We start from the raw sequence: 12,018 nt of genomic DNA on the forward strand, positions 1-12,018 counted from the left end.
GACATCCCTGCTTATGTCATCAAGACAATGCCAAGCCACATTCTGCACGTGTTACAACAGCGTGGCTTCATAGTAAAAGAGTGCGCGTACTAGACTGGTCTGCCTGCAGTCCAGACCTGTCAACCATTGAAAATGTGTGGCGCATTATGAAGAGCAAAATACAACAATGGAGACCTCAGACTGTTGAACAACTGAAGTTGTACATCAATCAAGAATGGGAAAGAATTCCACCTACAAAGCTTCAACAATTAGTGTCCTCAGTTCCCAAATGCTTATTGAGTGTTGTTAGAAGGAAAGGTGATGTAACACAGTGGTGAACATACCATTGTCCCAGCTTTTTTGCGTTGCAGTTATCCATTTCAAAATGAACAAATATTTGCACAAAAACAATAAAGTTTATCAGTTTGAACATTAAACATCTTGTCTTTGTGGGGTGTATTCAACTGAATATAGGTTGAAGAGGATTTGCAAATCATTGTATTTTTTTATTTACATTTTACACAACATCCCAATTTCATTGGAATTGGGGTTGTAACATGTCTGCAGCTGCTCACATGTCCAAGAACTCTTCCACTCTCAGAAATCATTTGTATGTGTGATATTATCAACATTATCAGGAGCCATAATTCACCCTCAGTGTTAAAGAGGTTTTTAAAATTGTCTTATCTGGATAGATCTTCAAAGATGCTCAAACTTCAGCAGTTTGGAGTCATGATGTTGATTCATGACCTTCAGATTTGATGAATTGTGTGCACTGTTCCCTTTTTGTGTATACGATGAGGAAAAACTGTAATCAATAGTATCGATTGGCTTCATCAGTCCATCACCAAGCTGAACTGTACTTCATTTATCACCAGTTTGTCTTATTTATTTTTGCTGATATTTGGTGTTCAGTCTATAATGAGAACTCCAACACAAACTATCAGCTATCATTTGGATGTGGTGGAGTTGGTCTGAAATAAAGTGGACAAACCTGCTCTGGATCAGCGAACTTCAAGCTTGAAAACAGCATCCAGTACGTTGACTACTTTCTACTCTTCTTTAAATCCACTCGTTTCTTCTTGCTGCTCTGCGATATCTTTGTTTATACCAACTGAAATATCTAAGCATTAGCAGCAGTTAGCCGCTGTTTCAACAACCTTCTCAGCTGTTCCACCTTATCGCGCTAACTTCACCTTTGTTTCTTCTTCTTCCGGTTTACTGTCGACCTTTGTGCTTCTGGAGCTCTTCAATAAACATATTCGCGGATCACGGAGTGAAGTTTGATCTGTTCAGAGAAGAGTTTCCAGCGTCTCCAGCTAACTAGCTTTAGCCTCGGATGACAACAGGAAACAGTTCTTCTTCGTTGAAGTCTAATGACGCTGTCGAACTTATTGCATTACCGCCACCTACTGGACTGGAATATGGACAAGTGACTCGCAGAGACGAAAGAAAAAAGTGAAAAAAGCTATATTTTATCCATCAATCCTGTAATTCAAAGATGTTGAACTGCTGTGTTCTTCAATGTGCTCTTCACTCTGCTGTCATTGTCAGACTTCAACAGATAATCAATAAATGACTGTGACTTTGCTCCTGTGAGCAGTTTTCCTGCCAGTCAAACAAACTGAAGGCTGTGTGAGTTTGTTCCTTCATTATGTTAAGACACAGTATTCCAGTGCTTTTATGATGTAACATCAACAGGTTATGGATCCAGGAAGGAATTTGGAAGCTGATGGAACAGATTGTTTCGATGGAGATGAGAAAAACTATGACTTATGGGAAACTAAGTTTCTCGCACACAGCTTCATTTCCAAAATTAATGTTGATAAAAAATTACGAAATTTCCAGATAATTAAAATCAATTTTTAAAAGACAAAAAGAAAAAAAAATTCTAGTAGAACCACCATCAAATCATCCACACAGGTTCGTCCAGATGTTTTATGAGATGCCAGAATTACTGTCTACGAAACAGGTAGCACAGAACAAGAGTAAAAGTCTTCAGAGTCAGTACATGGATCCATTTAATGAAATATATCCTCTGCATTTAACCATCTTAATTCCAGTTAGACACAATCCAACCCGGAGGAGCTGTGTGCAGCCACAGTCCAGAGCACAGAGACCAACTCCAGATGTGGAGATGTTGGAGTGCCCAGAGGAAACTCAGACACCAGGAGAACAGTGGGAATTCTGGAGTCTGTAGGGCCCTTTACAAAAGTTCACAGGGGGCCTCCAACAAGGGTTCATCATCATGATGTTGTAGGTGTGGCCCTGGACTTGTTCTCACCGTCACTGCAAGGCCTTTACCCGAGTTCTGTACTACTTTACCACCTGAATCATCTTAATAATCGTCTCCTACTTATTTAAAGTGACTGGAGACCAAAAACATTCCAAATGATCTTTTTATTTGAAGTAAAAATATTCACAATGCAGTGATCAGTGTTGTTGTATTTACATATCTATAGGGATACAGTTACCATTTATATTAACTGTTAAGCTCTTATTGTTTTCTTTACTATTTGGACTTGTTTAATTGGTATTCCAGTGCAAACTATATATATAGTTATTTACTTTATTTAATTATTAAGGTCCTATTGTCTTATTTACAAGTTGTACATGCTCAATCAAGCCCCTCTATTTTGTCACGTGATAGTTTCACGAAGACCACAATGGAAATAATCGTTTATTTTTATCCGTATATCATTGATATATTCACCTCTGTGTGTTTATATTGATTTTACAAAATAAACTCAATCAATCAATCAGTAAGTCCACAAACACACTGAAAGCAACACATTACTTGTGCTGCAACAGTGAAAAGCATGTCCACGCTTTTCAATTTGACAATTCTCAGGAATATTTATAGAGATTATGAAATACAGTGTTCTACCGTTACTGTTTAACTCCGCGTGCGCACCGTGATCGGTGAAGTTACAGCATTTAATCGGCGCAGCTGCAGAACCACTTCCTGAATTTGTCAAAATAAAAGCTCTGTAGCGTTTCATACACGGTGCAGTCTTATACTAGGTTTCAGTCTTGTTTCCGTTTGATCATACCAACGGTGTCTTACGTCTAGCACAATGATTGACATAAGCAACAGCTAATGACAATTGGAGAAGCATACAGGGTAGCCAATCAGATTGCAGGAAGAGCAGGCGGGCCGCTCCCGCCCCTGTGAATGGACTGACTGACTCCTCGGCGCCTGGACTTCTCTCCGCTCTTCGACTGACAAAAAGGCTTACGCCTTGGTTGCGTCTAGTCTGCCAAATAAGAGAAGAAGAAGAAGACAACAAGGTTGGAATCGTTTCTTGTATCTTAATTAACTGTGAATTATTTTTGTTAGTCTTTAAATGCAACAGCTAACGGAACAGCTCCCCATAAAATCGTCTTTGAAAGCCATCTGAATTTAGCGAATGGTGTCCACCTGGCTGTCTCTCACAGTTTCTGGAAAAATTTGATGCAGCAAAGCTCCAAATCATTCAGACATTTCCCTGACAATGAAAATCCGGGGGGTGGACCAGTGCTCACTCAAAGCCTGCTCACAGGCGAATGACGCAACCGACAGGCGTGAAAAAAAAAAAAAAAAAAAAAACACGCATGCGCACGAAGGTTCAAGCTTGGCTGATGCAATCACACGTGATTCAAATCCATATAGTTTTTGAAAAAAATAAAAAGGTCCGTTACTTTTTGGACAGACCTCGTATATAGCACATTTAACAACAAAAACGTTCCAAAGTGTTGCACATACAGTAGACTCACGATAGATAAAACCCCAATGGTCAAGAAATAAACTAAAAGTAAGAAAATTAACAATAAAAATAACTAAAATGTGCAAGATAAATAAATAAATACATACAGCATACAAAAGATAAAACCAATAAAATCTACCAAAATAAAAACAAAACCAATAAAACAGAGGACCACACAACTCACGCAGTGTTAAAAACCAGAGAATAAAAGTGGGTCTTCAGACGAGACTTAAAACACTCCACTGTGGGGGCTGTTCGGACGTGGAGGGGCAGAGCATTCCAAAGTCTGGGGCCAGCCACAGAGAAAGCCCTGTCCCCCCTGGTTTTAAGTCTCGTCTTCGGTACCACGAGCTGGAAATGGCCCTCAGACCTCAGAGCACCCGCCGAAGAGTAAATTTTTAGGTGGTCAGTGATATATTGAGGGGCCATTCCATTCAAAGCTTTAAAGACAAACAATAAAATCTTAAAAACAATTCTAAAATTAATAGGAAGCCAGTGCAAAGATGCAAGAATTGGGGTTATGTGCTCACTCTTCCAGGCTCCTGTTAAAAGTCGCGCTGCAGCGTTCTGGACTAACTGCAAACGGGAAAGAGCCCATTGGCTAATGCCGAAATAAAGTGCGTTACAGTAGTCCAGACGACTTGAAATAAGAGTGCACAACTTGTTCAAAAAGGTTGAAAGATAAAAATGGTTTTACCTAGAGGTGCACCGATCAGGATTTTTTAGGCCGATCACTGAAATTTTGATCGGCCGATACCGATCAAGGCCGATACCGATCAAGTACATATTTGGATCATGCCCAAAATAAGAATATAGGTCTAATGTATAGGACTATTTTTGCATTAAAACTTAATGATGAAAACAAAAAACATGCATTCAAATAAAGACACGAAAATGCCAACTTTTGTTTTATTACACTGACTTTGTTCTACCAGCAAGCTTTTCTTTTCCATGTTTCATGTTGCTCAGGTTACAGCCTATAGAACGTTGAGAATGTAAAATACAGCCCTCATTCATGGGGTTAAAATTGTCTCATTAATATTTGTAAATGCACACAGGGTGATCTACAAATAATCATTGATTTGCAAATGTGTTCAGATATCCACAGATATCTCTGCATTTAATCATTAGTGATCGATCTCTGCTCCCCTCCACAGCATGTCTTTTTCCTGGTTCTCTCCCTCAGCCCCAACCAGTCCCAGCAGAAGACTGCCCCTCCCTGAGCCTGGTTCTGCTGGAGGTTTCTTCCTGTTAAAAGGGAGTTTTTCCTTCCCACTGTCGCCAAGTGCTTGCTCACAGGGGGTCGTTTTGACCGTTGGGGTTTTACATAATTATTGTATGGCCTTGCCTTACAATATAAAGCGCCTTGGGGCAACTGTTTGTTGTGATTTGGCGCTATATAAAAAATTGATTGATTGATTGATTGATCATTGATCATGATATTGAACAGAACTGGGCTAATGACACTGCCCTGCGGCGTCCCATTGTCCACATTAAATGATGAGGAGAAACACCCCCCAACACGGACCTCTATACTGCGCTCACTCAAGAAGTTTTTGATCCAATTAAACATTCTGCCAGTAACCCCTGCATCGAATAGTTTAAAGAGAAGTCCCTCTTTCCAGAGCATATTGTATGCTTTTTTGATATCTAAAAACACAGCTAAGACAGATTCCCGGTTAGCTAATGCCTTTTTTATTTCACTGTCCAGGACTACCACTGAGTCCATAGTGGCCTTGCCCTGCCTGAAGCCATTTTGGGCATGAGTAAAATACCCTCCCTTTTCCAGTTTATAAACTAGTCTATCTGTTACCATCCTCCTCTCCATGATCTTACACAAAACAGGAGTTAAAGCAATAGGCCTGTATGACAGAGGATTACTCGCCTCTTTACCTGGCTTTAAGATTGGTACAATCACAGCATGCCTCCAGTCCCGAGGAAGCCGTCCGTCCCCCCACACAGTGTTGATTAGACACAACATCTCATCTAACATGTCATCATTCAAATGCTGAAAGAGTTCATACCCCAGTCCATCCTTTCCAGGTGCTGTGTGGTTTCCTTTCCTTATAGCCCTTGTGAGCTCCTTCATAGAAAAGAAAAGTTTAGTAGGATCACTGTTATCTTCACTGTAATTTAACTTAAAGCTTTCTTGTGCCAGCCGAGTATTCCTAATACTCATAGCTTCACCGCTAATATTATCTTTGCTGTGCACACTTTGGAAAGTCTTCCCTAGGAGCTCAGCCTTTTCATTGTTCCCTACGGCCACTGCAGCTCCCTCTTTCAAAACAGGGATTGATACCCCTCTATTGATGCCGGCCATACGATGGATCATTCCCCACACTTGTTTAATTGAAGTTTGGGATCCCAAGGTACCACAGTACTTCTGCCAACTCTCTTTCTTTGCCTGCTTAATGACCCTTCTTGCCTTAGCTCTATACCTTTGAAACTCAACGACATTAGGGTCAGTTGGGTACTTCCTAAGTTTTCTATATGCGTTATTGCGTGCTGTGACAGCATCAGCACAGCCTTTATTCCACCAAGGTATTTTTTTTCTTTTTTTTCCTCTGCTTCCTCTTTGGAACAGATTTTTCAGCAGCTGCCCTGACAGCACTGCAAAAGGACTCACAGTAATCCTCCAGGCTTCCTTTACTGTTTACACTGTAACCTCCAATAGACACTCATTAAATTTATCCCAATCCCCTCTCTTAAAGTTAAATTCATCTAGAACTAGTTCATCTTCAATCCGCAGGGATCTCTTAAATCCAGTCAAAATGGGAAAGTGATCACTCCCCATGATGCAACTGCCAAACACATCCCATTCCCCACATCTTGCAAGTTTAGGGGAAGCGAAAGTTAAATCAGTGCATGATGTTGACTTGTTCCTTATATAAAATCTGGTAGGTCTACCATCATTCAGAACTACTAAACCATGCCGGTCCATAAAGTCTTCCAAAAGTGACCCATTTGAATCCTTCTTCTCACTGCCCCACAAGGGGTTGTGCGCATTGAAGTCGCCTGCCCAGACCACTAGGGGTCGCACTTGACTCATTATATGATCCAGTTTATTTATGTCAAGTGGCAAACATGGATTGTAAAAGTTCACAACTGCAAACCTCCCGGTAGCTGACCAGACTTCAATCACTACACACTCCAGATCTGTCTCAATATTTAGTCTGCAATGCTGAACGCCTTGTGCAATAAACGTGGCACAACCCCCACCCAGTGTAATTCTATCCTTACGAAAACAGACAAAACCAGGGATAACAAAATCTAAGCACGGCTTTAACCAAGTTTCTTGAATACAAACTATTTTCGGCATATGGTCCTCCTTGAAAGCAGCAATAAATCCCTTGAGCTCCTGCCCGTTAGCAACGAGACTCTGCGCATTCCATTGGAAGATATTATGGAACAGCACCATAAAGCTAAGTAGACCTACTATCCCCATCTTGTGATTCAGTGCCTGTCTGCCCCTTATCCTTTCCAAAAATCATATTGTACAAATCCTCTGGCCTAATGCATGTGATCCCAAAGATCTTGCGCGCACCTTCAGACACAGCTCGGACAATGTCAGAGTTATTTTTAGCCTTCTTTGAAGGAGCCCACCCCCCTTCGTCCTCCGTCTCCATAGCACCGCACGCAGTGGCTAGCTACTTGCTAATTAAGCAATTGAACAGCAAGGTGTCACCACAGTTATGTCCCTCTAACTGCCTATCCAACCCCTATATAAACTCCTCCCTAGTCTTCAGAGAAGTACTTGTGGTGGGTTCTTATGCACTGAATACCGTAAGCCCGGAAAGGCAACCGAAAATGGCGACCCTCCTGCGACCTCGGCGTGCTCCCAAGCATCGCTTCAACCACTTTCCTCCCCGCTTTCCCACCCCCCAGCGAATTCCAGGAGGAACCGCTCTAAGCCTAACAGGGACAAACTGCAAGCAACTCACCTCATGTGGTCAACAAATAATCAACTTAGCTCAACCACCGTACAAAAGAGAAAGTAGCAAGCCAGCAGCACGTTCCCCCTCGCCAACAAACAACACATCCCGCCGACAACCGGAAAATTCTTCTTTGTTGGATTCTTCTTCTTCTGTCAAGTTTTTGGGCGTTTTGGAAACCATTTCCGGTGCATTACTGCCACCAACTGTTGGGGTGTGGAGCATTAATGAAGTCTGATGTATGCTATGAGGAAATGTGGTTGATAAGGGAGGGGGAGAAAAAAGTGGAGGAAATTACACTGTACTATATTTCTGTTGAATAACTCTGTTCCCTTTAAATATGATAATACGCCTCCAAGCTGGTGGTATGGGTGTATAAAAAGAAAGTAATCCCTTGAGTGTTAAACTGTTCTGTCCTGGTGTTCTGTCATTGTCTAATAGAATTCTTCTTTGTCTGTTATATTCTTGTCACTCCAGTAACATGTGCTCAACAGTCTCTTCTGCTGCATCTCAAACACTGACCGGTTTCATGTTTTCTAATGATGTTGAGAGTTTGATTTAAACCTGTGTGACCTATACGTCAGAGTTGGATAGGATTACTTTGAAGGAATACATGTCGATTACATGTGGGTGATTCTTAGACTACGGGCACTTATTATGTCCTTTGATCATATTGTATGAAAAACAGAAAAAAGGGGAAATTTCACACTTTTATAGTTATCTTTACAATGAAATTGTGTTAAGAAATTTGTTCTAGTAGTCTGTGATGACTTTTTCACCTTTTTTCAGCATCATTATTCATCATTCAACCATCTGGTGGTTGGCTCTCACTGCGGTATTGTATCACTTCCTGTTCCGGAGCACAGCGGTGTTTTTCTGTATCTGTTAGCTGTTTAATCTGCGAAGTTAGATTGATCTAGTTATCTAGATTGCGATTTGTTTCCCAGTGTAATCTTTACGTGCCTTAACTAAAGCACTCCTTCTGCTGAATCACCTCTAAATTATTTACACATTATTCACTTTGCGTGTTTTTAGGAATCCGCTAGCTTAGCGTAGCTACTAGCTCTTAGCTGATTTAGCATGGCGGCTTCTCCTGTCTCTCCCGCACTTTTCTGCTCTGTGTGTGAAATGTTTAGTTATTCCTCGGCCTCCTTTAGCAGTAATGGTACTTGTAATAAGTCTAGCTTATTCGTAGCTTTGGAAGCCAGGCTGGGCGAATTGGAGACTCGGCTCCGCACCGTGGAAAATTCTACAGCTAGCCAGGCCCCTGTAGTCGGTGCGGACCAAGGTAGCTTAGCCACCGTTAGTTACCCCCTGGCAGATCCCGAGCAGCCGGGAAAGCAGGCCGACTGGGTGACTGTGAGGAGGAAGCGTAGTTCTAAACAGAAGCCCCGTGTACACCGCCAACCTGTTCACATTTCTAACCGTTTTTCCCCACTCGGCGACACACCCGCCGAGGATCAAACTCTGGTTATTGGCGACTCTGTTTTGAGAAATGTGAAGTTAGCGACACCAGCAACCATAGTCAATTGTCTTCCGGGGGCCAGAGCAGGCGACATTGAAGGAAATTTGAAACTGCTGGCTAAGGCTAAGCGTAAATTTGGTAAGATTGTAATTCACGTCGGCAGTAATGACACCCGGTTACGCCAATCGGAGGTCACTAAAATTAACATTAAATCGGTGTGTAACTTTGCAAAAACAATGTCGGACTCTGTAGTTTTCTCTGGGCCCCTCCCCAATCGGACCGGGAGTGACATGTTTAGCCGCATGTTCTCCTTGAATTGCTGGCTGTCTGAGTGGTGTCCAAAAAATGAGGTGGGCTTCATAGATAATTGGCAAAGCTTCTGGGGAAAACCTGGTCTTGTTAGGAGAGAAGGCATCCATCCCACTTTGGATGGAGCAGCTCTCATTTCTAGAAATCTGGCCAATTTTCTTAAATCCTCCAAACCGTGACTATCCAGGGTTGGGACCAGGAAGCAGAGTTGTAGTCTTACACACCTCTCTGCAGCTTCTCTCCCTCTGCCATCCCCTCATTACCCCATCCCCGTAGAGACGGTGCCTGCTCCCAGACTACCAATAACCAGCAAAAATCTATTTAAGCATAAAAATTCAAAAAGAAAAAATAATATAGCACCTTCAACTGCACCACAGACTAAAACAGTTAAATGTGGTCTATTAAACATTAGGTCTCTCTCTTCTAAGTCCCTGTTGGTAAATGATATAATAATTGATCAACATATTGATTTATTCTGCCTAACAGAAACCTGGTTACAGCAGGATGAATATGTTAGTTTAAATGAGTCAACACCCCCAAGTCACACTAACTGTGGAGGATTAGCAGCAATCTTACATTCCAGCTTATTAATTAATCAAAAACCCAGACAGAGCTTTAATTCATTTGAAAGCTTGACTCTTAGTCTTGTCCATCCAAATTGGAAGTCCCAAAAACCAGTTTTATTTGTTATTATCTATCGTCCACCTGGTCGTTACTGTGAGTTTCTCTGTGAATTTTCAGACCTTTTGTCTGACTTAGTGCTTAGCTCAGATAAGATAATTATAGTGGGCGATTTTAACATCCACACAGATGCTGAGAATGACAGCCTCAACACTGCATTTAATCTATTATTAGACTCTATTGGCTTTGCTCAAAAAGTAAATGAGTCCACCCACCACTTTAATCATATCTTAGATCTTGTTCTGACTTATGGTATGGAAATAGAAGACTTAACAGTATTCCCTGAAAACTCCCTTCTGTCTGATCATTTCTTAATAACATTTACATTTACTCTGATGGACTACCCAGCAGTGGGGAATAAGTTTCATTACACTAGAAGTCTTTCAGAAAGCGCTGTAACTAGGTTTAAGGATATGATTCCTTCTTTATGTTCTCTAATGCCATATACCAACACAGTGCAGAGTAGCTACCTAAACTCTGTAAGTGAGATAGAGTATCTCGTCAATAGTTTTACATCCTCATTGAAGACAACTTTGGATGCTGTAGCTCCTCTGAAAAAGAGAGCTTTAAATCAGAAGTGCCTGACTCCGTGGTATAACTCACAACTCGTAGCTTAAAGCAGATAACCCGTAAGTTGGAGAGGAAATGGCGTCTCACTAATTTAGAAGATCTTCACTTAGCCTGGAAAAAGAGTCTGTTGCTCTATAAAAAAAAGCCCTCCGTAAAGCTAGGACATCTTTCTACTCATCACTAATTGAAGAAAATAAGAACAACCCCAGGTTTCTTTTCAGCACTGTAGCCAGGCTGACAAAGAGTCAGAGCTCTATTGAGCTGAGTATTCCATTAACTTTAACTAGTAATGACTTCATGACTTTCTTTGCTAACAAAATTTTAACTATTAGAGAAAAAATTACTCATAACCATCCCAAAGACGTATCGTTATCTTTGGCTGCTTTCAGTGATGCCGGTATTTGGTTAGACTCTTTGTCTCCAATTGTTCTGTCTGAGTTATTTTCATTAGTTATGTTATGTGTCGGACGCAGCTCGGAGAACCGACCAGCGTTTGAAGGACCCAGTATGAAATAAGCAGAGCACGGTTTAAAGGCTAACTGAATTTAATACATAACAGTGATAATATAACAAAAAGGTGTGGCCTGGCGTGGTGCGCTCCCAGCAGCGCTAACGGTCCGGAGCCAGAAGCTGTTTCGGACCCAAGGACCCCGCCGACACCCCCCAGGTGGCCGCAACAACCGAGTCTGTGAAAGAAGGAACCATTATGTGAGTTCACACTCTACACACAGAACACTTAAAGGTGTACAAACAGCAAACACTTCCTGGCTTGATTACTGATCAGCTTCCCAACCTGCAGGCATGGAACATCCAGTTCACAAAACTCCACTGCAGTGGAAGCTGATACATGACTAACAAACAGCTCAATACAATAAGGTGTGAGGGACACCACATTTACTGACTGTATAACTGTTAGTCACAAAATCTAACGTACCTCAGGAAGTGTGCTGACGAGCGTGAGACCTCACCCCCTCCTCTTTCACAGACTGTGCATCAAACCTGGACGTTCTCAGCATCCGCTGTTGATGAGATGGCTCCAAAGACGACGATCTCACCCGTCTGGTCACAAGGTCGAGTCTCTGGCAAATACACACTGTGCACTCCAGTCTTAAATGCCAACATGTTCCAATCCATCCAGATGCACCACAGCTGTGAGTCCTGATGAGTCGCAGGTGATCAGGGTGAGGTCCTGACAGCCTCAGCAACACAGCCACTCAGTCCCAAACGCACGCCACCTGGGAGGAAAACCAAAAGACAGAAACAAACCGGCAGCCAGGCCCCCCCAGCCATATAACAGTACCCCACCCTCACGGGAAGCCTCCCGGCGACCACACAC

Source organism: Thalassophryne amazonica, chromosome 18 (assembly GCF_902500255.1).
Source record: "Thalassophryne amazonica chromosome 18, fThaAma1.1, whole genome shotgun sequence".
Classification (NCBI taxonomy): domain Eukaryota; kingdom Metazoa; phylum Chordata; class Actinopteri; order Batrachoidiformes; family Batrachoididae; genus Thalassophryne; species Thalassophryne amazonica.